Here is a 27,563-nt window from a genome sequence, read left to right on the forward strand (position 1 = left end):
GCTTTGTGATGATGTAATAATCCAAATTACTGTATCCCACCGAACAGGGTCTACTAAAAGAAATTTGCCAGACTGTTTCTTTAGACTTAAAACAGCTCTTTCCCTTAGTGAATACCACTTATGAGAAAGAGGAGGGTAAGACAGAGGCCATTCTCAACATATATTAACACTTCTGCCTTTTGGCAAATTAGGGATATGTGGAGAAAAACAAATATCTCATAATCGACAAAATGTTAGTCGACCAGAAAAATCATTAGTTGGCAAAGATTTCATTGGTTGGTAAGTCGCAGGAAAAAATTCAAAATAAAACAATCGTGAAAGTCTACGAGGAGCTGCGCCTTGTCAAAATAAATTGAAACCTGTACGACTGCACCATGTGGAAATTTAATTTGAAAGGACAGACACAGGAAGAGGCCACACCCCGCAGTCAGACAGGAGTCACTTTAAAAACCAATCACAGCTGACAGATATCTTTCCCTTCTTCTGTAAATATTCAGTCTGATAAATATGGAAACGTTGATCATTTTACTGCGGGGCTACCCAGAGCTTTACACCTGGCCCACGGACGATAGGCCTACACACTTATAAACAGTGCCCGCAGAAGATCAGCCTTGCACTCCCCACACTCTTGCTACACAAGAGTAGCACCCAGAGCCCGACCTTGCGTTTTACAGGCGGTTAAAGGCGCAACATGTGCACGGCCTCTAATTTACAGGGCTGGTACCTGCGGTTATTCCACAGGCTAGTTAATAACATGTTGGGCAGGAAATCCAAAGTGTGGGATCATTGTGAGAAGGTGAAGGACGAACCCAAGGTGATATGTAAACTCATCTTCATTGGTCGACTACAAACATGACGTATCATCTGAAACATGGAAGTAGCTACATGCCCATTAGCCACTTAGCACAATCATTACTGCTTTGCCGACAGCGTCATTAACAGGCGGCTCGCTCAGTGTGTGACGTGCATGTGTAGATAAAATATAGGCCTATATTAATGAAGGGTCATTATTACGGTTTTGTATTTCTCTGTAATGTAGCACAGTGTTAACAATGTTACTGGCACTATTCTTTCTCACACCTTCAACTTAAACCATTGTGTTGCCCCGCCCAAAATATATATTTTAATAATTAAATTAAAATCGTAAACATGCGGGCGACTAGTCGACTACACTACAATTGGTCGAGAAGGAAAATTCTTAGTCAGGGGCAGCCGTACAAATATCACAATATTTTTGGCCAAATACCTCAACATCCATATTGTGCTGATATTGTAGGGTTGACTATTGGTGCTTCACAAAATATTTACACAATGACATTTTTGATAACTAATCATCAGCAATGTGGATATAATCACTAAGTGGGTAAACAGAACACTTAATTGTAATGCAGCCTTTAAAACTAGGAAAAGACAACACTTACGATATTCAAAATCTAAGAAAACATTTAGTCTCATATCAACATATCACTTGGGTGTTCATTTCACAAGTATTCTTGTACTAGGTTTGTTTTGCCAGTACCCAAGCACTATATAATAATTTAATGCAAGTTTGCAGATATGGATATAACTTTAAATGCCCATCCCTCCTTAACACACTGTTCTCTTCTGACCATGAAAACAGCAGAAGTGTGTTTTCAGTGACCCTGACTGCCCGACTGTGGGTTCCTATGGGAGTCTGATGCTAACCTTTACAATGTTGCAGTAAAACTTACACGGAGGACTCAGCCTTTGTCAACAAGAGCCCCCTGTTGTGCCTCTTCTCAGCGGGGATAAAACACAAAATCCTTGTCAGTGAAGGATGCATCGCCCAAAATAAACTATACCCTCAAAATAGAGGGAGCAAAGCCTCCTTTAACTCACCAAGTCTAGAGATTTAGTTCAAACTACAGGCTTCATTGTGCATTTTTTAAGAGCTCAGACACCTGCCTGTGGGGATCCAAATATTTAGCAGTCGGTCAAAAGGTAATCTGTGAAGCCCAGGGACATATTCAGGTGCACGAGGCTTCAACACTGCCTTAGTTTGATTGTTATTGCTATGACTGCGAGTAACACTAAAAATAGGTCTCATTTAATATTTCTGTTTCCCAATGCACGTTGTTATTTACACTGGCTGTATTTTACCTCTTTTGGAGCAGAGGTGGGAAATATTCCAGTTCATCTACATAAGCCCATATGTCTTCTGCTACAGGTTGAACTGACAGCACTTTATATGTCACAGTGTACTTCTCTGTAACTGGCCCATGAGCACTGTAATGATCAGTGGTGTAGCCATTATATCAAAGCCAGTTAGCTGTTATGGCTCTCAGCTATTGGCATAAACACATGCAAAACATTCCTCTCCTCTTTTTCCCTCTAAAAGGCTCTGATATGCCCAACCACTCAGGATGACTTTACTCTCCATTAACCAGGCATAATAATAATAACAGACTTTATCTTATGGCGACTTTGATACCTTTACATAGCAGGAAGAGGACCCCAATGCTCTATTAAGGAGCAGAATGATTGAATAAAACCACCAATTTACATCCATTTACTGCACAAGGATGCAGTACTCCACACTCACACAGAGTTCAAGTTCACAGGTTTGTGGAGATTATTGTAGAGGTAATTCAAGCAGCTGTAATGATCTGAACCCTGAGTGATTATGATATAAAACTATCCATATTGTAATGCTCTTTTGGTTGAATGTTCCAACAGTCCTAAAGGGAAGATCGAGATGAATTACCAGTCTTCATGGTCAGACAGTTCTCTCTCTCTCTCTGTTTCTCACATTCCTGTCACCACCCCTCTCCCCCGAGTCCTCTCTTCTTCCTTAGCTGACTGACTCCACCACTCCAACGTCACCTCTCCTTTTCCCTCCTCATTTTCTATCCTTTCTCTGTCACCGTTTAATGGGGTTCCCCGAGCTCTTCACTCTTCGGAGCCTGCTATATTTTATCTGCTGGCACAGTGCAGGAAAAGACGACGGCTGGAACAAAAGAAGGCCCTAATGAGTAGTAGAGGTGATTAAGGAATGAATAGGCGCTGTTGCTGGAACCTTCACCGAGCCGCCCATGTTCCCTGACTCGGTCTGCAATCTGCAGATAGGCACTGCCTCTCTTTTCTAACATCGGCCACCCGCCTTTAATTGCACTGACATTCTCTGGTCCCGAGGCTGCCGGACTTGTGATAAAGCTCGCGTATTCGTGCATTAATCACCAGCAGTCAGGACAGGCCTTTCCCCCCCTGCATCACCTGCCTCAAGACCCCAATTCAAGGTGCCCTATAAATACCCTGCAGATAAATGGAACTAATGGACCAGGGGTGTGTGATTGTGGGGAGCTAGCGCTGAATGTTTAGCCGCCCACGCTAACCATCGGCGATCTCAAGACGACTCGTTGTCAATTCATATTGTAATGAAAGGCTGCTGAATATACTAGGCAGGCCATTCAAACGAAGTGTGTAAGCCGGGGATGTTATTAGTTGGTGTAAGGAGGACCCGGGAGAAAATGAGCTGCAGCCTGAGAGACTAAACCGAGGAGAAACGGGCCTTTGTTAGCCCGTGAATGTCATTTTCACAGTGGCCATCAGAGGAATGAACACATCACCACTGTATGGAGAATGAAAAATGGCCCATTTGCTGTGCTCCATGACAGACCAGAGACAGGTGCCTGCGAGCACTACAGCTTTAAAATGGCCTGAGCACAGCCACTTCAACACCATATTTATCCCTGGAATCAAAGCACTTTGGGAGATGGAGGGCTTTGTGACAGCTCCTATCAGGAAACTGAATGGTGATGAAACTTGTGTCCTCTGACAACATGCTGAATTTATATCTCATTGGATAGGCTTTAAATAATATGTGAATTGTTCCATCTCCAGTGTGTTCTTACTGACACCAGCCTGGGGTAGCTGTGAGGATGTTTATATTCAGAGATAATGAGAGATCATACAGGGATTTCGTGAATGACATGTAACTTTCGCTGTCAGAAGTTGAGACAGCTGTTTTTATTGAACCTGCCATTTTGAAACTTTATGTGTGAAGATCCACTGTGTGTAAAGATGTCATGGGGATAAATTAGAATGCACAAAGATCAAAGACAATTACAGTACCGTCTATAGTTGGGAAATCTGAAGTCAAGGTTTTGGAAATACACAGAGAATTAAGCCCTATTCGCAAGGGACTAGTATTGCCAGGGGATCTCGTGTGATTTAGAAATTACCACCTAAATATCAGTGTTTCTTTCGTGCGGCACACTGGCATGGGATAAGCAAGGTCTGCATTTTACTTTGATTTACTGACATTATCCCCTGAATGCAATGCGCACATTTGTAAGTCCACTTTATAAAACACAGCAACACCACACAGCACCACTAGCAGAGATGTCCAATGTTAACCTCTGTTCTTTATTTCCTGTTTTTCAACGTGGGTCAGACACAAAGAACTGATGCTGCCACATGTTATCACACATCATCCATGTCATAATCTTTCGAGTTTTCGTTCGTCCGGAGAATTCAAGCTTACTCCTTCTGCAAATGGGTCTCCATGCTGTATTGTGAGATGAGCCTTCTGGTCCCAAAATGCTGTCACAATTTTCATTTTTAATGGGGAAAGCAGCCTCCACAGCTCTCAACCGGGGGAGAGGCAGAAAAAAGGCATGGAGGCAACAAAAACACCTTAACACTACCCAAAATCTAATATTATCATAATGACCTCTGTAATGGCCAAAATATGGTAGGTCAAATATACTTGACAAATTACAGACATGGCAGATTTGCACAGGACTAAGATCACAATTGACAGCTGCAATTATTACAAATTACCAGACGTTCCCACGTAATACTAGTCCCTTGTGAATACAGATTTTGGCCATGTTTATACTGCAAGCCTTAGTGCTCAATTCAGATTAAATTTTTTTGTTTGGCTATTCAAATGATTTTGTTAAACTGTGGCCAATAGCAGATGCCAGTGAGAATTGGTCACAGCCCTCAACTGACCCACATGTACAAAAGAGCAATAGCAAAGGCGTCCCATGCCGCACACTGTTGTACAAAAGTAAACATGGAGGTCACTGTAGTCAGCACTTGCAGCTTCATTTATACGTTGATGTGCAGTGGAAGCCAGTGAGTTTGTGAGCAGATGATAATAAGGAATAGGAAAGACAGCCAGATTTTTAATTAGAAACTTTTGTGGAGCAATGGCTTTTACTTCTGTACGGAGGTGTGTGTGGATGCAGAGCCAGAGCCAGGAGTGGTGGGATCATGACCTGAGTAGCTTCACTGATATAGACTCACTCCTGCAGGAGGTAGAGCGGGTCATCCACTAATCAGGAGATCGACAGTTTGATCTCTGGCTCCTTCAGTGCACATTTTGTAGTATTCTTGGGCAAGATACTGAACCCAAAGGCTGCGCCATCAGTGTGTGAATGTGCGTATAAATGATGAGATTCAGACCTGATAGAACCTTGCATGTCAGCCTCAGCTATCAGTGTATGAATGTGTGTGAATGGGTGAATGCGTAAGACTAGAAAGACACTATATAAATGCAAGTCTCTTTACCATTTACTATTTATAAATGTCGATCTAGGTTGACGTAATATCGCAAGAAATTGAATATGATTGTTCAGAGGTATTGCAAAAATTTTAATTTTGGATTTAAGCCACTTTTACCTGCAGCCTTAAGGTGAGATCAATACCATTCTTATGTCTGTCTGTTAAGCCGGTAAGCTTTAAATCTGGAATATTCATTTTGACAAACCATAATACTGCATTAATGATATGCTGACGATATTAGCAGCATGCACCCTGGGACTTGGAATTACACCACATTACTTTAAGCAGCCATGTTGTAATAGAAAACAGAGAAACTGTGGATACTTAATAAACCAATTCGAAAAGTGCCTTGAGAATGAATATGAAGATATTTGAATAATTATCCCAATGCAATTACCATATGCAAAAAAAAAAAAAAAAACCTAGAAGGTAAAATTGAAAATAAATCCACTTCAGCGCCCCTAAATTTGTTCAGAATCATTTTAATAAATACCATCTACACCAAATGTGTTCTATGAGCAGCTTTTAACAGCAATTATGACTCAAAGGCAGTGCAGAATTATTCAAGTGTAGTATTCTCCACAGGACCTTGGGAGGCTGTTGTTTTTTCTTTCACATCCCCTTGCCTTGGCAAGACACAGCAATGTTATGTGCATTGTTTGCAGCTTATCTTTTAGTGCTGCCGAGTGTAATGTTTTATAATATGATAATCTTCAACGTAACATCATAACATTTCATCTGAAAAGCCACTTAACTACCAAAGTGTTCGAGGGGAAAATGTAATATTCTACTTTTGTCATGTTAATGGGTTTCTAATTGAGCATCTTGCGTTGGGAGGCAGGTCCCAGAGGAAATGTTCAGCCAAAAAGAACAAAGTAATTACTGAAAATTGTTACGACCTATTGTGAGCTCAGGTCCATGCTCAAGTCCAGATTAAATAGGAGATGTTCGTCTAAATTAAGATATGGATATCCACTTGGATGTTGGCCTCTAACATCACAGACCATCATCCTTGATGGACTCACTGCTGACACAATAAGTGGAAGTTACTCTGCGAAAACAATGTGATGAAGACAGGACTGACGTCTGCCTGAAATCAACCTATTGTAATGATTTATTGTTATTTTGATTCCTTTACTCACATGTAGCTGTGAACAATAACATCACTGTAAATGTGTCAGGCTTTATTCAACAACTCATGTGCATCAAAAGCCCTAACACAACTAAAAATGGACAAAACAGGCAAAATTATTAGTGATTTTAAAGTGAAGACAAAGGTGCAAAGGTTTGTCTTCCTACTGAATAAGGGACATTGGGTTCAGACCCCTTTGTATCACTAAATTTTCGATTTCACTTGAGAATTTGACTGACAGTCGGCTGAATCGTCTGTCTTCACAGCTGCCCTATTTTCTTTGGCGCCATTGTCACGTTTTGGCTGCATGCATAAATACATAATGCTTTGGAAATGTGCCACCCATTCAAAATATATGCTGGAATGAAGATGATTATCATTTGAGCTATATCAGCAATTGGCCCTCGTTCTTTGCTTACACAGGCAAACTGATAGTTAATAAGATATCTTACTTTAGAAGTACAAAAACTGTATTCTTTGTCCACCACTGTTACTGATTGTTGATTGTTTTCCCTCAAAGTAAATCATCCATGACTGATAAATATTTATGGCACTTTGTGAAGGATGGCACAAGTGCTTAGTTGACAAAAGCATAATATTCTGCAAAAAAAAGAGTGCGAGGGTACAGAATAATCAATGACAGGTAATTAGGTTTCTCCATAATAGATGGGGAAAGTTTTCTGAAAGTTTGCTGTCGATATCAAGCTGCAGGCATATCTTAATATATTGTCGAACTTGGGGAGACAAGAATTTAAAGGCAGGGCGACATGGCCAGATACTGAGTTTCTTCAAGCTTGGGAACAATTTGCAAAACGAAAACATGATTGAGACCTCATGTTCTCGGTCTACGTGTGCAAAACTATTAAACAAGCAAAAGACTGAATAGGCATACAACTATTATTGTTGTGCATATTAAAAAATGACAGGGTATCTGTACAGCTGTACTGGCAACTGTCAGTATCAGATGCTTCAATGAGTCACACACTAACTGAACTACTCATCATTAGACAACAGTAACAACAAAATATTTCTACTTTATTTACACATAGAAAAGCTCTGTAGGTGTTCTTCACTGCAAAAATGTTAGCATTGGTCACACTGATGATTGGTGGCAATTATGATCCTATGATCCCATAATTATAAATAAATCTATGACTAGAAAAAAACCCCCCAAAAAAACAATATACCTGACCTTCTCCATTACTAAGGATGAACAACAGACTATGAGGAAGACCTCCTTGTGAACTGCTGCTGTTTGGGAAGCTATTTATGGTGATTCTGCTGCGTCAACACTCATAACATAATTTCTCTTACACGAGCATCCGTCCTTGAATCAGATCATACGCCAGCCTCCCTCCTTCAATATGATGAAGAGTATGGCACGTGGAGAAGGGCAGCGGGGAATCTGCTCGGAGGCTTAGTGCGCCAGTGAATGGAAGGGGACAGACAGAGTGAAGTGTGCAGGAGAAAGAGATTAAATGAGAGCAGATATGTCAAGTGAGAGCGTGAGAGACGGGGAAAAGGAGGGAAGGTGGAGAAAATGAGACACAGGAAGTAACGACCAAGTAGGAGGAAGGTTAAAGGCAGAGATGGCAGGATGTAAAGACAATATGATGACGTTTCCATCGCCTCAATCAAGGGATAACATAATGACGGAGGGTGGGAGTGGTAGACAGGGCTCAGCTGAGGGGGAAAATAAAGAAAGGAAAGATCACAAGAGAAGGGATAAATATTCTAACCTATCAAACGAAGATGCTGAGTAAACAAGAGTTTTATTTGAAACAGGTTTAATATAGTGACGGTTCTTTCCTTTTATATTTTGTTTAACAAATTTTAGGAAGAAACCTCCTCAACACTTTGCTGTCTTTGTAAATTCAGTATAATGTATCAGCACAACAACACAAGCTCAGCACTTGCTTCTTTTGCTCTGAGAACTACTCTGTCATCTATTAATTATTTCCAATGGATTCTGTATTACTGTTCTCATCTCTGTGTTTCACCACTGTCAATGAAAGCCAATACTTCCTGCTGTTTCACAGTATCCCTCCCCTGTTTGATAGGATTTTAATTTGAAAGGTGTGTGGAACGTGTTGGGTTTCATTGACAGTAGCTTAACACTAAATGAAGTGTGTATGTCACAGTACAGCTGACTGGAATAATCACAGACTGTATATTTCAGATAGACAACATGACAGCTTTGCAAAAGTGAAGCCAAAACAACTTGATTGCCCCCTGGTGGCTGGCTGCAGTACAGATCATAACCCCAGCCCCCGCAATGTTTGCGAATGTGACAATCTGGCCTCATTACGGAGTTGTGGAAGTTAAGCAGTGACTTCTGCGTCACACACCAACAAAAAAAGCTGTCCTTTCACTTTAGAATGCAAACCTGCCAGGCGCCTGACGGCATCAGGGTAAAATGTGGCCAGACAACAACGTAAGTTAGGAGAGAAGCCCGGGTAGGGCCAGTGGCTGCGGTGATGGATGGGTCCAACAATCACTGACTCTGACCCTGGAGACTGGTGTTTCCTTCCCGTATGAATGCAAAGCCAAACCCTGTTTTTTTTTTTTTTTTCCTAAACCTAACCACATGTTTTTGTTGCCATGTGTGTGTTTGCAAAATGAAACCATGTGAAAAATATCAATTGTTGATGCTGAATCAACTTGGTATGTTTATTCTAAAAGAGACTGTATATAAACAGTACATTTCCTGTGAAAACCGAAATCTATTCTTAAAAGACACAATGAATGTAACAGGCTGAAGTTGACACGGCATCCACAACATCAACAATAGACACACCCAGGGTACCATGCTCGTCATATGTAGACGTGGAAAATCCACCACCAAACACAATATGTGACGAGGTGGGAGTGAGAATGTGTTGGATGGTTCATGGGCCAAGCTAAAAAATCAAAGTATCTATTAAATAAATGTTTCCCAAAGATACTTTTTACAAATTAAGTAGCTCTTATCACGCTGATGTATGTTCAAGTGTTCATTTTTCTGCTACGTTTGGTTTTAATTGGTTGTTTAATGCCATAAACAGCAGTCTGACGTCATAATTGACGGCTGTGTGTGTCAGTCTGTGAGCTCCCAACGAATGGTGCTGCTCACGACTGGGTTTGAAAGGTGTACGGGTGTGAAATTTAATACCGCAGCTTCACTTCTTGATCGCTACCATGCAGACTCTAGCTCCAAATGATGTCAAGAGAGCAAGATGGCAGTGGCTGTATCTGGGATATTTTGGCCTCCTTTCTGTAAAGTGGGAGTAAGTGGAGACATGGTGTTCATCTTTATATACGGGCTAGGGAATTAATTGGTGAATCAGAACAGTGTGCTTGCGTTTGAGCCGATACAAGAATTATGTCTAATGGCAAAAATACTGATACTCAACAGCTCAGCCAGCGGCTAGGAAAAAAGACACACAAGCTTCCCATTATGACAAAATACACCCACTCCTCCCAAACTCACCCCAGGCAGGCAGGAGCAACTCTCCTATCCTTCTCTGATGAGTGGCTATCAGCTGAAGCTCTTCTTCGTTGCACTGTCTCCGTTCACTCTGAAACTCACTAACACCTGACAAATACTCATCTCTGTTTCTTCACTTTCTCTTTCATCTCCTGACTGCAGATCATTTCTCTCAGTCCCTCCACTTCTCCAAAGGATCCCTGCTCCCACCCCCACCTGTCGGCTCATTCCCTGTCTCCTTGTCTGTCTCTGCTTCCTCTCATTTTTCCTGACTCTCATCTCACCCCTCTGTTCGCTCTCTTTTCTTTCTTCTCTCACTTGCTCTTTGCATCTGTCTTTGTTAAATGTGAGATACCATAATGGGGAAAAGTGTAGCAGATTGAACCACAGAGGCTTTCAGGAGGCCATTCCCCTATTTTTTGTCTTCCTCTGCCTCTTTAACAAACATAAACAAACAAACTGTGTTTCAGTCTATTTATCTACAACATTTAACACTCCCTCTGTCTCAGGCAATTTTCAGGAAATGAGGCGAGCATCAAAAGCCAATATTGAGTGTTGACAGTTAACCACCATCAAGGCACATTAACAACACCAACGCAGTGTGTGAACGAGACAAGAACAGAAAAGATGGCAAATTGATGGATCCTTCAACGTGTATGTCTTTTGTTCATAATGTTCACAGTTATCTGCAGAGGGACGGCACTTTGTGTAAAATGAGAGCCGATGCAGAGTTTGTGGACACCGCAGAATCTTCTGTGGCTCTTGACACTGTTGCTACTGACAACCACATCTGTGTTTCTGCTTGTGCTTTCCCAGCAGGCAACACAGTGTCCATTAACTAGCCCTAATCTCTGAATTGACTGCAGTGTTTGCAGAAAACAGTTACATAAGAGGAAATGTAAATGGAGGCAAAGTAGGTCTGAACTTTGGTTTTAGGAACTAGTAAGAGGCACAAAAAGCAACAAATTCACGACTTTTAACGTGAGAACAGTTCAATTGTAAAACCTGCTGTCCATACCTAACTATAGCTTGCATTAAACTGGGGTTTTATCTCATATAAATTACTAAAATCAAAAGATAAAGGGGAATTTCTGTTTAAAATCTGGTTGTTATTGAAGCCAGTATTACTGATTCCACATTGATCTCAAAACTTGCAAAAACATCATGGTGATGTCTTTAGATGTGTTGACTTTGGTCCTGCCTGCTCTGTGCACACTCAGTTTATATTTGGACTGGACTGTAGGTGAAGGACACCAGGAGAGGGCAGTGAAAACTGGGGAACTCTTCAGGAAAACTGGGCTGGCAGTGTCCTTGTCTGATGTGGCGAAGTCTTTGGCAGAAGGACTTGATGCCATATTGAAGACATTAAACTGCCTGCTGTGTAATTTCTCCCGAAGTGGGGAGTCTGGACTCATCCAGGCAAAGCATGCAGTGTGACATTAAGCTGGTATGGTCCGATGGGGAGTTTTAAAGTGGGCGAAACGCTGTATTTGTTCAAATGATGGTTCAACAGGTCCATCCAAATCAGTAATTTGCCTGTTGTTAGTTCACATTAAAGAAGTTATTGTTCTTATTTCTTATAGTATTATTTATTTTATAATGCTTGAGTAGTACATAAAAATATTTGGCTTATTATCAAAGTCATAATTCTGCTCCTTCTTACTGTTTGTGAGTGAATGCAGTTTGATAATAGCTGCTCGTGGTCCCACAAGAAAGAAACAGCTAAAACTACAATCAAGAAATGAAGCATCAAACAGCTCGAACAAGAAGAAAAATCGGCTCAGAATGAGAAATGATCAAGAGGGATTTGGGCGAATTCATTCTTGCTGTGAGTGATGCATTTTGTCAGTACACAGAACAGCGGTGTGCACTTATGAAATGTATTTTTCTTTCCAATTAAGGGCTGCTGAAGTCGACACAAGAGTCTGTCCATTTGGGGATTATTCTAATGGAGTGTACACGTGTGTCTGTGCTAATGTTTCTGGCACATATGTGGTGTGATGGATGTGCCACGGCATTTCCCGGAAGCAGCTACAAATGCTCCCAATTATAGGAAATGTGAAAACTGACAAGGGACGGATGCAAGGGAAATAGAGAGAGACAGAGCAGAGCCAGAAGGAAGTATAGAAGGTAACACATGTTTGTTATGTTACAGTATGTGCATCTATAGTAGGGCTGGGCTGATATGCAAACCCCGTACTCGACACTATCACAATACTTGGGTACCAATTTGACAATTTCTAAGTATTGCAATTGTACAAGAAGAGTGATTCAGTGTTATGATTTATTGCAATTTTTGAATATTTTTTTTAACACCACACCCTGGTAAAAAGTTGAATCAAACACTTCTAGAGTCTGTATATCACCAGGCATATTTACAAAAACAATGCACATCTCATGTCAGTCACGCTTTCTTGTATTATATTTGTATTAAATTTATACTTTTTAAGGTGAACTTTAAGGGTAACAGCACCTAAAATAAGAATTTCATTATTTCCATGGCCTAGGACAGTTCAATCAATATTTATCAAAACAGAAAATGTACCCATATACTCAAAACAATCTCCCTGGGTGCTCTCAGTGCCATCTATAACATCTTTCACAATTCATTGCCCATGGATCAGCTCCAGACTTTTTTTCCCTATGACATCACAAATTTGAGTTTTAGCACTCTAGTTTTTGGATTTGGGACAAAGTTGTTCATGTCTGCTAATATTTTCGGACTGTCTTAGACCATAGTAATAACATTTATGAATTTTGAAAATGGACGTACTTCCCCTTTAAACTGTTAGATTTAGCTGTCCCTGCTCATTAACTAAGTGCAGTGTTCCACATATATAGATCTATTTGCAGCTGCTGCCACAACATCAACACTGACTGCCACTTTAAAATATTCTTCTTCTTTTTTTCAACAATTTAAAAGTGGGTAAAATCTTACTTCTCTCTTGCTCTCTTTCTGTTTGTCAGACCACAGATGAGACAAGAATTAGCAAACTAGCCACCCAGCAGTCCCTCCACCTCACGCCCTGCTGCTAGGAGACTATTCGCCAGGAGCAGAGTGGGCAGAAGCTCTGGAGAAGCTGCAGAGGGTACCGAGGTCACAGCGGGCTGGGTCTAATTTGTGTGACAGCAGCAGCAAAAAGTTTGCAGATCCGGCGGTGGAGTCTGTGCTGGCTGAATTCCAGTTGCTTTTTGAGCTGCTGAAGGTCCTCGGACCGTCTGCCATTTTCTGCTTTCTCACTTTGGCTTTGTGTTTCTTAAAACCAACATGACGTCACATTACTCAGAGATTACCACAATAAAAGTGCCAAATTCTTTCCACCTCCACATTTGAATTTGATCAATTCAGGCATTAAAATGTACATCATAAAAATGTGTTAAAAAAAACACCCCAAATCTCAAGCGGCTTTACTGAGTGTGTATTTTGAGGTGTCATTTAAAAATATTTATACTTTCACCAGAGACACCATGCTGTGTAACTGAGTTATGATTCAGTGTTTATACTGCATGTGGTATTGTAGTGATGAGTAATGGGATAAATGATGTGGCTGCATCACTTTCAGCAGCTGGGCCAAGGCTAACAAAATATTTATGCATGCTTGTCTGCATCTGAACAGTGGAATAAGACTGAAATGTCTAAGTTTAACCCCTAAAAAAGTAGCCAACATGTGTGTTTCTATGCCAGTGTTCTCAGAGTAGAGAGTCGATATCAAGTCACAGCAACATTACTGTGCTCTGTTGCCCCATGTCCCTCCCGACAGACTTACTTGATAAAGGTGTAGCAATGTAAAGGTGTATTACATTAACGTCTGTCTATGCACCGCTCAGAAACATCTCTGCATGGACAAAATCAATTAGTGAAAGCATTTTGTTCTGTGTAAATACAGCAGCAAGGCATAATTACAACGACGGTCTGCTTAAGAGGATTAATTTGACTTGTTGGTTGTAACAAATGAGATTTTATAAATGATGGTCATTAAAATGTGAAGGTAATTTTACTCTTTTTCTCACATGTATCTGGATTCATTTTTTGCCTCAAGATTCTTTTCTACAACCAATGGCAGAAATGTTGGTTAAAAAGTATAGTAAGTGTTTACACAATGAAATTCCAGCATTGTACGGTAACGCTTCACATCGCAGAGCGCTGACACAGTCTGAATCAAATTGTTTGAAATTGCCAGCTGCTTAAAAAGTTATCTTGGGAACATAGATGGATTCTGTGTCAAGATGCACCTCAAATTGGTCTCAGACAGAAGGAAGCACACCCGTCCTCCACAGAGAGCAAAGCCGGGCAGATACAACAAATCAAACAGGTTACCAAAGTTCCACGAAGCTCACGGAGCATGACGGTGCCCAGTGCTACGCTACTTATTCAATTCCTCCGACTGCAAAACAAATTGCCAGTAAAGCCTCGCTTACCCCCACTTCAAGGCCAACCAACTGTCAGACATTAACTTCGGTGGGCTCTGAAGCATGTTACACATCGAGCAAAATCTTTTCACAACTCAGCAGTTCCGTCATCGACTGGGGAAAATCCTGCATCATGAATACCAAATGATGATCGTGGTATTCCCTCAGAGCTCTGGAGGACATGAGATATGGAGAGTGGAACAAACTATTCCAGTTTCCATCTCTCGGTAGCCATGCTATACATTTTTCATGCAGTGTGTGTGTTAAAACAGTGCAGCCATGCGTGTTTGGAGTGGTTTATATTGTTGTAAGAGTTGCTTTGGTCGGTTAAAGGAAAAATGAGCAGTCTATCCCGACTAACTGGACGCTCATGGTGACCAAATTAATGAGCATACCATCAGTTTTTGCATGTATTGAACATGACGCTGGTTAATTCATGAATAATACCGTGGAATTACACATCACCATATGTGGAGTATTTAAATTTCGTATAATCAAAGAAATACTGTCTGGTGTTGACAATGTTTGCTTCCTTTTCATATAATATGTATTGGTGTGTAAATGTAAGCAGCAGCTGAACTTTTGAACACAGTTCTATATTTTCCACCTCGCACTACTAAACAAGCCTTACTGAGTATTTCTGACAGGTGACAGCTGCATAAGTGGAGCCCAGGTTGTGCCATAAAATGCACAAACACACTCCTACACACTACGTGACTGCAATTAAAACATTTAAATGAAGCAGTGGGAAAAAATCAAACATAGAATAACATGTCAATTTGACCTTGCTCAGCCGTGAGATTCCATGCAGTGAGATGATATATTCAGAAATATAGAAAAACTGCCGCCAGGCCCGCGTGGTGGCAGCTGAGACGAGATTGGGTCAAGGGGTTCAGATCCCAGACCAGTTTGGGAGATGTGGGTGGGGAAAGAGAATGAGTTCCTCCTCCATCAACAGCTACAGCCGAGGTTGTGTTCAACAAGCCACTTAACCCCTCGCTGCTCAAGCGGAGTGGTTCAACAGTCAACAGCAGATAGCCGAGGAAGCACTGGACAACTCCCAGATGCTTGTAGAGGCGGGTAAGTGTGTGAGTGGGAAGCAGGACGAGGTTAGGGAAGAACAAGAGTGCTTATAATCCTTATCTGGATTTAAGAAAAAAGCTTTATAAAGACCTACAGAATTAATCAGGTCATGTGAGCTATGTAAGATTTCACATGTCATTTTGTAGGGTCTTTTTTTTCTTGTTTCTCTTACACTGACTGATTTGTGATGCAAATAAGGTGGTTAATGTTGGTACAAAATCAACATTAACCACCACAAATTTTGATTCTCTTTATTTATTAACCATTTAAAATGGGTAAAATCCCCCCCCCAGAATTTATCTGATCACAAATGAGACAAATAAAATGAGATAAGGTAGCTCACCCCTTGGTTCCCCTGCCTCACTCCCTGTCGCTTTCTGGAACAGAACAGACAGCAGTTCCAGACCAAGCTGACAGCAGTGCAGTACACGCATTTAAAAAAGGCACGAGTGGCTCAATCTTCATATTCATTTAATTCATTCATTTTCCGTAACTGCTTCTCCTGTTAGGGGTGGCGGGGGAGGGGGGGCTGGAGCCTATCCCAGTTGACATTGGGCAAGAGGCAAGGTACACCCTGGACCAGTCATATAGAGACAGACAACCATTCACTCACATTCACACCTACGGCCCATTTAGAGTCACCAGTTAACCTATCCTGCAAGTCTTTGGTTTGTGGGAGGAAACCGGAGTACCCGGTAGAAAACCCACGCTGACATAGGAGTCAAACCCCCAACTCCACCGTGGGTTCGAACCTGGAACCCTCTTGCTGTGAGGCAACGATGCTAACCACTGAACCATCGTGCCGAATCTGATTCAAATAAAACAAAAAGTCTGATCTGGGTACAGCCAAACATCTTGGTTTCTTAATTTTTTTTATTTTATAACTTTTATTTTGTACTTTTATTTCTTGTTTTTCATTTATTTATATTCAAATACATTTTACATGTTTTTCCTATAATCTTTTTTGGGGGTAAAAACCAAGCAGTAACCTCCAGGGTTAAAAAATAAATAAGGCCAATAAGGAGGTGCCAAAAACTGCAGTTCTCTGAATGACCACTTGAGGCTGGCTATCTGAAGACTGTCAATCCCCATAGACTGCGGTATTAAAATGGTGTCTATAGCTAATTTCATCATTCATGACAACTGTGTGGGGGTGAATTTCTTTTATAACTCACCTGTTTACATTTATTAAGGCTCAAAGTTACGCTTCATTAAAGGCATGGCCGCTTTGAGGGCAAGACTGTCTGGTGATAGTGCCCTTGGCTTCTAAGTCAGATCCACTCCTCGCTCCTCCACAGCACCAGCCTCACGCTCAAATATGGTCACCTCTGGCTCCAAAAAACCAAGATGGCGACAGCGGAGATGCCGAATTCGAGGCCTCATAACAGGAGTCTACAAACCAATGGGTGATGTCACCGTAGCTACGTCCATCATTTTTACAGATTATGGTAAAATCCCATTAAACACAAGGACAGTCTTCCTACTGAAACCTTTTATTTTCCTCAACAAGGCCAAAACGCACAGACTCCAAAGGTTAATATGTCCCATAAGCCCCTCTACATTATTCATGTGGACTGACTTGACATAAAACATTTAGGGTAGATGAATATTATGAATGATTTGGGTCATGGGTATAAAACTGTCCTGCTGGATTTAAACAATGACTAATTTGGCTGCCTCATTCTACGTTTTATCTTCTGACTCACTTTCACACACTCACACACACACAACCGCGAGCACACTCGCACACATACACACACAGAAATAATGAGTCCAATAGCCTGCTTAAAAGTTTGGCCGTAACCACACAGCATCTCCAGATGCTCATGTGACGGCTGTTAGGTTCTATAAAGGCTAACAAACCCTCTTCATCACTCCACCAAAGCACTCAGCGGCCTCATTGAAACGGCAACCATTCAGGTGTGCCTTAGAGCTTTATCGATCGGCTAATGGGGAAAGGAGGGGACTGGAGGGAGAGGGGGGGGAGGACTCAGCAGGGGGCAGTGGGCTGGGACGGGCAACAGTCAGCACCAATCAGCATCTGAGCTTCAGCAGCATTGTGGTGCATGATGGATCGATCCCTACAGTGTGTTACCAACACTGCAGACGTACTGTTTTTATAAATCTGTATTATGTATTTCTGTGGAAACAATAATTTTTTCTTTTCTAAAAGCTAACTGCAGGGTTTTTATTCAGAAAGTTTCCGGAGAAAGACAGAAAAAGTTTTTTCTGACTATTCATTATTTCAGGCATTATTTACAGTCACCATGAAAACAAATACTCCCTGTTCATCTCCATCAATTGCCACATTATTTATTTGTGTGTGAAAGCGACCAAGAGGTCGATGGGTTGTCGCCTCAAGTTGAGTTCTCCATTCTAGAAACGGCAGTTAGGGAAAAAAAAAGGAATAAGTAACTTTTTCAGCTTTCAGGGAACAGGCGAGGGCGTCTGGGTCACTGCAGGTCCGTGGCTAACAAGCTCCTAAGAGACATATTGGTTGGGGGTCGGCACTGGAGCGGTCACATTAGTCAATGTGCCATGAGAGAACGGAGTGGAAAACTCAGTGGCTGTAAAACCCTTCCTTCTAGCAAGACAAATGTACAACAAGACCGGGCATTAACCCTAAACTCTGGAGCATCCACCGTCCCCATATAACCCTTAAACATCGCTACGCTTATATCTTAGCACTAGCATTGACAGGGTAATGGCGTCCAGAGGGGAAACATATACATTTATATAGTAGCCTATTATCCATGAGGCTATCCTGACTTATCTTTATAGGAGCTGACGATGGCTGTAGGACTCAGGCCTCTTGTTGAAAATTTCCCAGCCACAGAGGGACAGAAATATCTGACATTTTCAACCCAGATCTTATCTACATCTTTGCTTTTAAAAGGCGAGCAGTGATTCATGCCACAATCCACAAAGCTGATCCTCTTGTTCAACATTTAGAGGTGACATTGCCATAATCAGTTTAAAAAGCAAATGTAGGCTAAAAGTGTGGATAACTGAAAGGGTTTGCTCACGGAGAGAACACTTGACATTTACTGTCAGTCTGAAGCTGCTTGATTAGCTTGAAACTTGTTAGAACAAATTAACAAATGGTGTTGCACTAGATACTAGGGCGAATGATTCAATATTATCTCTTATCAACATTTAGTGGAACCATGTCGTGCTGATATGTTCATGTTATTGTTTTGTAATATGTCCACACTAATTATTTGAAGCTAATTGTAATTAAAGCCTCAGAATTGGTCACTGACGTTGTTCAGTTTTGCCTGATTACTTGCAACACAGCGCAAAACATTACACTGCACATAAAATTGAACATTACGTTGATAACTTAATATGCGACTTTAATGTGACTGATACATTTTACCACATGAGGGACCATCTCAAAGAGAAACTGCAGAGGAGTACATTAACTTGTGTTCTTCTGTGCTGACACTGAGTCAAACTGAACCACTTTTGTTAAATGACAGGAGCCGAGGGAATAAACAAACATCATTATCTGATATATAAATAATTAGCCAAGACCTCTGTTGGGGGGTCCAGAGGATCCACCCCTTGCCCTTGTTTTTCTAAACAAACTCTATTTTGGTGCTTGTTGTTGTGCATTCTTGCACCGTATTTAGATTCAAAGTAGCAGAAAAAAATCCCAGTGTGAATCAATTTATTTTCATTGCAAATTAGAAAATGGTCAGCTGGCCATTCGGCACCCTATTGACTGGCAGATCTGGCCCACGTACCATAAGTTGAGTATTACTGCTGAAAAGCAACAGCCATAGAGATTCCATAGAAAAAAGTACTGATACCACACTGATATGCAACCATGTATCACAAAATAGCTGTTAGTGCACATAGTATGCTTGATGGCATTAATGGGTCTCTGTGTGCCGGCAAATGTGTGAGTATGACTGTTAAATTGCCATACCTAATACAGTGAAATTGTCATCATTCATGCCATTCGGATGTTATGAAAAAAGGAGAAGAGAAAGCATGCGGTTCATTCTGCAATAGTCTTGTTTGGAAAATCTAAAGAAGCAAATTTAATAGAGGGAAATGAGATAACCACTGAGAGTACCATAAACAGTATATTCACAGCTACGTTAATATTCTTGTTGTGATGGTTAAATTTATAGTAAAAAGCAGGTGTAGGAGCACAATGAGGGATAATGAGGCTCCCTGTTGCCCCCCTAATGTAATAAATGACACAAAGCTCCATTCCTATAATAATACTGTACATGTCTCCTAAGACACGCGTTACCGATGGAGAAGTTGTTAACAATGAGAGATGTCATTTACAGGAGACAAAGACCATGAAATTCATGACCGCTGCCTGGAAGCAAAGAAATTAGATTGTTAGCTGAAAGGCATGAGGGTTTACATCACGTACCAGCATACGCAGGTAAATTATGACACCCGTGCAGAACTGTCTGATTGGTTTAAACACCAGAAACAATCACTGCACTTATCCAAGTGTGTGTCGCCAGCACACACACAAAAAGATCTTTCAGACTAACGTCAGACAAAACCACCATTCACTTACAATAATTCATGTCAGGTTTCTCACTGACAAAAAAAAAAAAAAAAAATCCCAAAATGGGCCTAATTGTTTTCAGCTGGAGGCCTTTTCGTTCTTTCTTGTCACTTTCTTCATATTCCACGCTTTGCCTTTTAACATTTACAGATAGCCGCTGAGAGGCTTGTAGCAGAGGAGTCTGCCAGCAAGTGTGGTGATGTAAGCTGTCACTGCAATGTGTTGCTAGGCAAAGAAGTGGAGAGAGTTTCTAAGTGCTGCAGTTACTGGGCGTTGACATTTCTGTCTGCCTGCCACCAGCAAGAAGTGCTGTTTTGAGTAAACACTGCCAACAGCAGCAGGAGATAGACAGGCAGAGGTTGGTGCTCTTTGAACCTCGACACTGCCAGGTTTCTGACCCTGCCAAGTAGCTCTACTGCTATATTTGCCCTCATGCTATTCTACAACTGTCCTTGTCAAGCTGCTGCCTTGTCCTGACAATTATGTGTCTCATTTCCACCACAGCTGACATGTAACTGACAGAGCGGCTCATGGCTGTCTCACCAATAACCACTGGTGTCTTCAGACCTTATCTGTTCCACTGTGCATCTCCTGCAAATATAAGCTAGCATGAGCTAACACTGTAATACCAGTCAGGGATGATTAGTAGTTAAACTATTAGTCAGTAATCACTTTTTTTTTTTAGCATTTTCTGACATTTTATGGACCACGTAATCAATCGGTTAATCCTAAGAATAACTGACAGATTTATTGACAATGGATATCTTGATGTTAGACAGTGGTGGAAAATATACAGTCGAGACAGTAGGCCTTGCTTTTTGACAATACACTGTATAAATATTCATCGTAGCCTCCGTGATGTCACCCATTGGTTTGTGGACTTCTGTTTTGAAGCTCTCAAGTCGCCATCTTGAGTTTCTGAAACCAGAAGTGACCATACATATTATCTCCTTGGCTAGTGCAACCTTAAGGAGCTTTTATTCTTCTAGCCTTACCTGTTACGACAAAGTCGATGTATTTATTTCGCCCAGAGGTCCTGCTTGTACAATCATGATTTTCAAATCTGTTTCATCTTATCTTGTCTCTTATCATACCTGGATGAGGATTGGAGTTGTGGAAGAGCGAAGGGTGCATCTGACCAATTAGCTGAGATGATGGCTCACTGTCCTACTTATAATGAATGTTTAAATTTGTTATAGAGACCAAACCAGGCTGTAAACATGTTTGTTTCTGCTTTAAAGTTGGGCATTTTAAAATGGTGGTCAACGGGGATGGACTCGCTTTTGGAGCCAGCCTCATTTGGCCATTAGAGGAACTACAATTTTCGGCACTTTGTATTGGTTTCATTTTTCAGCCCCGGTATTTGCCAATCAATTTTGACTGACTGATCTAAAATATCACACTCAATATTACGTAGAACATTTCAGGTATTTAATATATTTGCGCTTATACCAGTAACTTTTGCCTTGTAATCTGTGGAATAAGCGAACAAAGATTCATTCTTTAAAAATATATTACACACAAAAAAAGGACATTCTTCACAGGAACTGACAATTCATAATCCTCTTTTATTTTTTAGGCTAACATGCATTTATAACAGGAACTGCCAGCAACTGTGTGCAGAGTTAGAGGTATGACATAAGGGAGCTGACTGATTTGATAGTGTCCTATATTCAAAATAGCACAGTGGCTCAGCCAATCCTGCAGTCTGGTCACAGGTCACCCACAGTATCGTCTCAGCTAAATTAAGGGGGTCCCTGTCAGTTAAAAACAGCTTCTTGTAATAGATACTACACTGCAGCCTCGTCACTGAGGTCAGTGTCACTTACACAGACTACATGGTGGAGTGTGTGTTTGGTATTTTTATGAATTAAAAAAAGCCTCTTGTGTTAAGTAGAGTGCTGAAACAGTCCATGCTTTTACAGAAGAGACTAAAAGAGTTCAGCCTCACTACAACCTCGAGATGCTGAGTGGGACATGTTTGGTCAAGGTTACATAACAGGCAAATCACCCTCTCGGGGCTCTCAGGCTCCGTGGTCCTCATAGCAAGAGTCTGTTCCTACATGCGCTACACCTGTGTCCTAGTTGGTAGCCCTAAATATGTCCAGTGAATAAACACACTGTACCTAACGCAAAGCAGAACAGCAGAACAGGAGACCACCCTCATCTCCCTACAGTCCACCTCTCCTCCTCTCCAACCTTCACATATTTATTTTTTAACTCCGGGTACGTCCCCACCTTTTTTCTTTTTTTTTTTTTTTTTTATATGTATTCTCAATCTGAAATTTGCTTTAATGGCAAGTAAACCTCTGTATACATAAAATGCTCCCTCAATTCCTCAGGTCCGTCTTTCTAGTTGCATTTTGGATACTGTAGTTGCAGAGTTTAGTTTATGCCCTAAAGCACTGCGAAGCAATAGTGAAAACAGCTGTGTGTCTCTTTGTAAACAAGCTAAGGGTCTGACCTGGCATCATTAATCCCTCTGCAGTAGGTTTGCAGGCCCTGAGGCGTGCCTGCCCCACAGACTCTCTTTTTAGGTCTGTTGTTCTCTCCGTTATGTCACTCTGCCTCTCTCCCTCTTTAGATCTCTCGTTCTCTTTCACCGTGTCTCTGGCTGTCTCTCTACCTCTCCAGCTTCAGATCTCCCCTGTGAATCGCTCTCTGTCACTCCGGGCTCTCCTTCACTTCAAGGATACTCATCCAACAAGTCAGCATTTTGTGGCAGTCAAAGGTTCCTTGTCTGTTTTCTTTGTTTTCTGTCTGTTTACCTCGCCAGTGGAGAAGTTGCCATTTGCCGCCCCTCTAACTTTTCTTGCATGTTTTCAGTGCTTCAGCAGAGATGGAGCGGGCGTTGAGTTCAGATCAATTTCCACTGACATTTATGTTTATTTATAGTATTTACATAAGGTTTTCTTCAGCAGTTTTTTCCTTTTCTTCCATTGTTGGAGTAAGACAAGGGTGTGAAGATTAGATATGCTTGTAATATCTCAGCAACATGCTCTGTTACTTTAATTGATTTCGTTCTTGTATTTTATTTTACCGTGTGATATGCTGCTTCATTTCATCCTATGACTGATTGTTGATTAGTTAGATGAAGATACGCTCCTACACTCCACATATATTCTTTGTAAAGTCATTTCAAACATGTTTGAAATGCAGAGCTATTTAAATAAATTAACCGGAACTTACGTTGCAAACTATTACCCAGAAAATGAATATCATAATGGTAAATGGAGTAATAGTAATGTTCAATAGGTACCATTCCTTGGAGGCAAGGCGGCAGCTTTTACTTTAGAGTTGTGGATTAATGAAGGGCTTTGATACCAGTTCAATAGGTGATTCAGTGCAGGCATAGCTCAGATTGCCTTTTCATCAGCTCATCATCTTCATACAAAAAAAATTAATACCCTGTCAGTAGAGCTATTGTGTTGTCTTCATGCTGCACTTTGAGGAAAGTTTTTTATCCCGAGGGGATAATCTTACAACATTACATTTTATCAGTACAAGATCTTCAGGGTATTCCACAAGGTATTTTGTGATTAATCTTTTGTATTTATTTATTTTTTGTTTACCTAGTAATAATATGAACACCTTAAAGGCATATTATGCAGGATTATCGGTTAATGTTTGTAAAGATGCTTGCAAGTGAAGGTGAAAGAAACAGCTAACTTCAGATTCACTCTTTTGCCTCACTATATATATATTTTTTTTCTGTGCTTGGTCTCTCTCTAGATGTGTGCTGCTTATGGTCTGGTACCTGGTCGCTAGCTTTTATTAAAGCCCTGACCTCACCTGAGTGCTGTGAGGGTTCACGCCTACAAACATCCTGAGCACAGAAATAGAGAAAATAAAGGTTGAGGGCACAGTCTCTGCAGAAAAATACACTGACACACACTTATAGTGGGTCATAAGTGATGACTGTACAAGTCTATACACTGTTTTTTTTATACTTTGTTTATCTTTGAAATGATCAACACAATAGTTATGCAGTGAAAACAATCTTTATAAAGCTTAAAATACATCAACTTATAGCCTAGACTGTGTAGCAGAGGGGTTGAGGCAGTGGTCGAATTGTTAATTTTTAACAAGGGGGATGCAATGTAGCTTTGATTTTTTTGCGTGCACACATCATCAAATATGACAGCACAGACATGCAAAATTAATCAAGATAAAGAAAAATGGCATGACCAATACCTGCTGCCTTTAAAAACACAAATAATGCAGTAGTATTGCTATTGCAATACAGACAAAAAACATTTTAGAGTATAAATAAGACTAGTTCTGAAATAGCTGTGAAAATGAATCTTAGAGTCACTCTTGTCCTGTAGCGATTCCTTAGCCAGTTATAATTTCTCCTAATCTGTGAAGCCTTGGGCTGATAATTGGTGATGCTGTCAGGTCCCTGTCCTGATACCTGCCTGGTTTCTCCCTGTCCCTCTTCAATCTATTGCAATAATATAGATAATAAATGTGCAAATCAAATTTCATAAATATAATTAGGAATAGTAGTGGTGACATAGCTGTGGAAATTAACCTCAAAGTCACTTTTATGCTCTAGATNCAGCATGTGTATGCCGCCTGGCGCCAGTGCGTTTAAAGTCGGCTTGGAAAAACACGTTACCACATGTTAAAAACGAATTGAATGGTTGTAACAGCTGTAAAAAGTGCGAGGGACAGAGGGCACAGATACGGGAAGTGCAGGGGACATGTCCCTTGTGTCCCCCCTCAAATTACGTCTGTGCCTGCACACACAGATTCTAGATTTTCAATTTTGACTTTTTGACTAGATTAACAAGGGGGATGGTTTTTGGTCAATTTTCTAACAAAGGGGATGGCATCCCCCCTCATCCTACCTCAATTCGACCACTGGGTTGAGGTCATAATTCGAGGCGTTGTTTTGGTGTATTGCATCATACTGTATGCTGCTTTTGAATATAGTAATGCTTAAAAAATGATTGTAGATCAACAACTCTCTGACACAATGTTGGCATAAACTGAGTATCTGACTGCATCGGCCTTTATTTTACAGCAAAATTATTAGTGATTGTAATGGCAAAGACAACAATGAGTGAGTTTGTTCAGACAACTACAATAAAGACATTTCAAAACTGAACATGTGTTCAGGCTGCAGTGCATGCTTGACTACTGAGGCTACTGTCAGAGTACATTTGAGCATCTCTATTTCAGTGGTTGTCCCACATTGATAAATTGCAGAATTTAACATGTTGACTGTGGATGTTTTATTGCTTCAGTTAACTCCTTTCTGGACATGATGTCATGTCATGGGAGGCTAGAACTAATGATATCCATTATCGATAAATCAGTTGATTACTCTCTATTAATTGTTTGGTCAGTAAAATGTGAAAAAACTTTGTCGCAATTTCCTAGCGTCCTAAAAATTATCCCAAAATACAGAAATATTAAGTCTACTGAGATGTATGACAAGGAAAACAGCTCATTATGGGTTTGTTTGGTTTTCACTTGCAAAATACTTACGAAATAGTCTCTGATTAATTTTCCATCAACAGCAACTGATTGCTTCAGCTCTGATCTCATGTGTGCGTGTATATTTTGCCAGAATATGTGCGAACAAATGACAAAACAAACCCAGCAATGCAAAGTGGCTGTTAAAGGGCCAACACATTTAGGATGTATCACACCTCTAAATGACTTCCATTTACAGTAATTATTTTGATACTCTTTTTTGTCTCTCCATTTGACTTCCGTCTTGAGTTCCCCTCATATCTGTTCTCCTTCCTCTGACTCCGTTTCCATTGATCGTCCTCTGTCCCTTCTGTCCACCCATCTCTTATTACTGCTATGTCCTCACTCTCTAAACAAGAATAGGCTGTTCTCATCCGGCCTGTGCATGTTCGTGTCAGACAGGTTACCATACAAATTAGAGAATGATAGCTTCTCCTCTCCTCCTCTCACCCCTTTCTCCCCAAAGCCATGCAAAAACTGCAATTAGCACAAATCAAATGAAGGAAGCCAAATGAAAAATCTCAGGAGACTACTTCCACAGTTGCACTGCCAAAAGATGACAGCGTGCAAAACAACACTTAAATCACTGATCTACGCTGACACAATCCTGTGCCAGCTAATGATTCCCCTAACTCTGTCAATAACACGAGCACATCTCATCGGGCCTGATATAAGTGCCCCGGCATTGAATTCATGAGTAAAATTTGTGGGAGATTTACAGACAAAACAGACTTTGCAGCTCCTTAGCATCGTCATCTCATCGTTTAGACAAGTGTTTGACAGATTACTCCTTTTTGTGAAGATTTAAAGACTTAAAATGAAAGCTTGACTGAGCCTGTCGAAAGTCAATCTGATGCCTTGTGTGTAGATTCTAATTACGCTGGTGCCAGCTGACACCTTTTCAGAAAAAAGAGGGAGACAGAGGGTGTCTGGGGACAGATGATTTGATGAATGAAGCTCTATGCACTGTATATCAGCTTTAAAGCTGGTGTATCATAGGGGCAAATAAGAGCCTCTTGTCTGTTAAGCCTAGAGATCCAGCGTCACAGACAAGATGACTCATTTTGTCTCCAGCAACAAGATCTCAAAAAGCAACAGTGAATCGGCATTGTAGAAAACACTGGTTACAGAAGGTCGTCCAGCCTAAATTTAAGACTAATCTAAGACTAACTTCAGTGAAAAGACTTCTGATCATTCTCTGTACCAAGTAAGACCGTAAGACTTTGACAACAGTAAAATGAAAAAAGATGCAGTGCAGTTTTTCTTGCTACTGCTTTGCTTGTAGTTGTAGGATTTGGAATGAAAGAGTTCTTCGAAGAGATAACAGGGTATAAAAGAAAACAAATATACTTTTCGTTCTGTGACAAAAACAAGTATATATGGTTGAAAACTGCTACGTATATACAAACAAAATTAAGGCCTCTAGTTTCCTGGCATGGCGCAGGGTGGCGAACAACAAAATTAAGGCCTCTAGTTTCCTGGCATGGCGCAGGGTGGCGAACCCCGCGCAGAGCTAGTTTTGAGCAGCACAACCCAAGGCACGCTCAGTTTGGTAGTTTGGCACTGAGATGGGTGTGGTGGTGCAGCAGGGGGAGGTGTTGACAGATCCAGCTTGGCACAGTGACAGTTTCGTGCCAAAAGGCTTCGCCGAAGATGCGCTAAAAGCTCGCCAGCTGAAACTAGGTCTACTGCTAAATGTGCCGGTGCCTTCTGATAGTCTGGGGACACTCCTTTCTAAAGTGTGTTTAACACACCGGCGAAAACGGCCAGCAACAAAGCAACGCCTCTTGCATTTTTGAAAAGGACACGCCTTCTCGGAAATGTGCGCTCCCCCTTTCCTCGTCCGCAAGGAAACAAACACACAGAGAGCTTGAAAATGGATGCCGAGAGATTTAACTCCGTTTTATCAAACGTGT

At 41.0% G+C, this 27,563-nt stretch overlaps 2 protein-coding genes across 6 annotated transcripts in view; both read right to left on the reverse strand.

The window, feature by feature from the left end:
• LOC126403604 (chymotrypsin-like elastase family member 2A) overlaps positions 1–12,326 on the reverse strand; it is a 130,580-nt gene extending 118,254 nt beyond the window's left edge. The window contains exon 1 of the mRNA XM_050066374.1: positions 12,323–12,326. The gene's annotated coding sequence lies outside the window, so the exon portion shown is untranslated. The remainder of the gene's footprint in view (positions 1–12,322) is intronic.
• The window catches only part of LOC126403600 (kazrin-like), a 154,899-nt gene that overhangs the window by 69,391 nt on the left and 57,945 nt on the right, over positions 1–27,563 (reverse strand). The window lies entirely within an intron of this gene.

This window comes from Epinephelus moara, chromosome 16 (assembly GCF_006386435.1).
Source record: "Epinephelus moara isolate mb chromosome 16, YSFRI_EMoa_1.0, whole genome shotgun sequence".
Taxonomy (NCBI): domain Eukaryota; kingdom Metazoa; phylum Chordata; class Actinopteri; order Perciformes; family Serranidae; genus Epinephelus; species Epinephelus moara.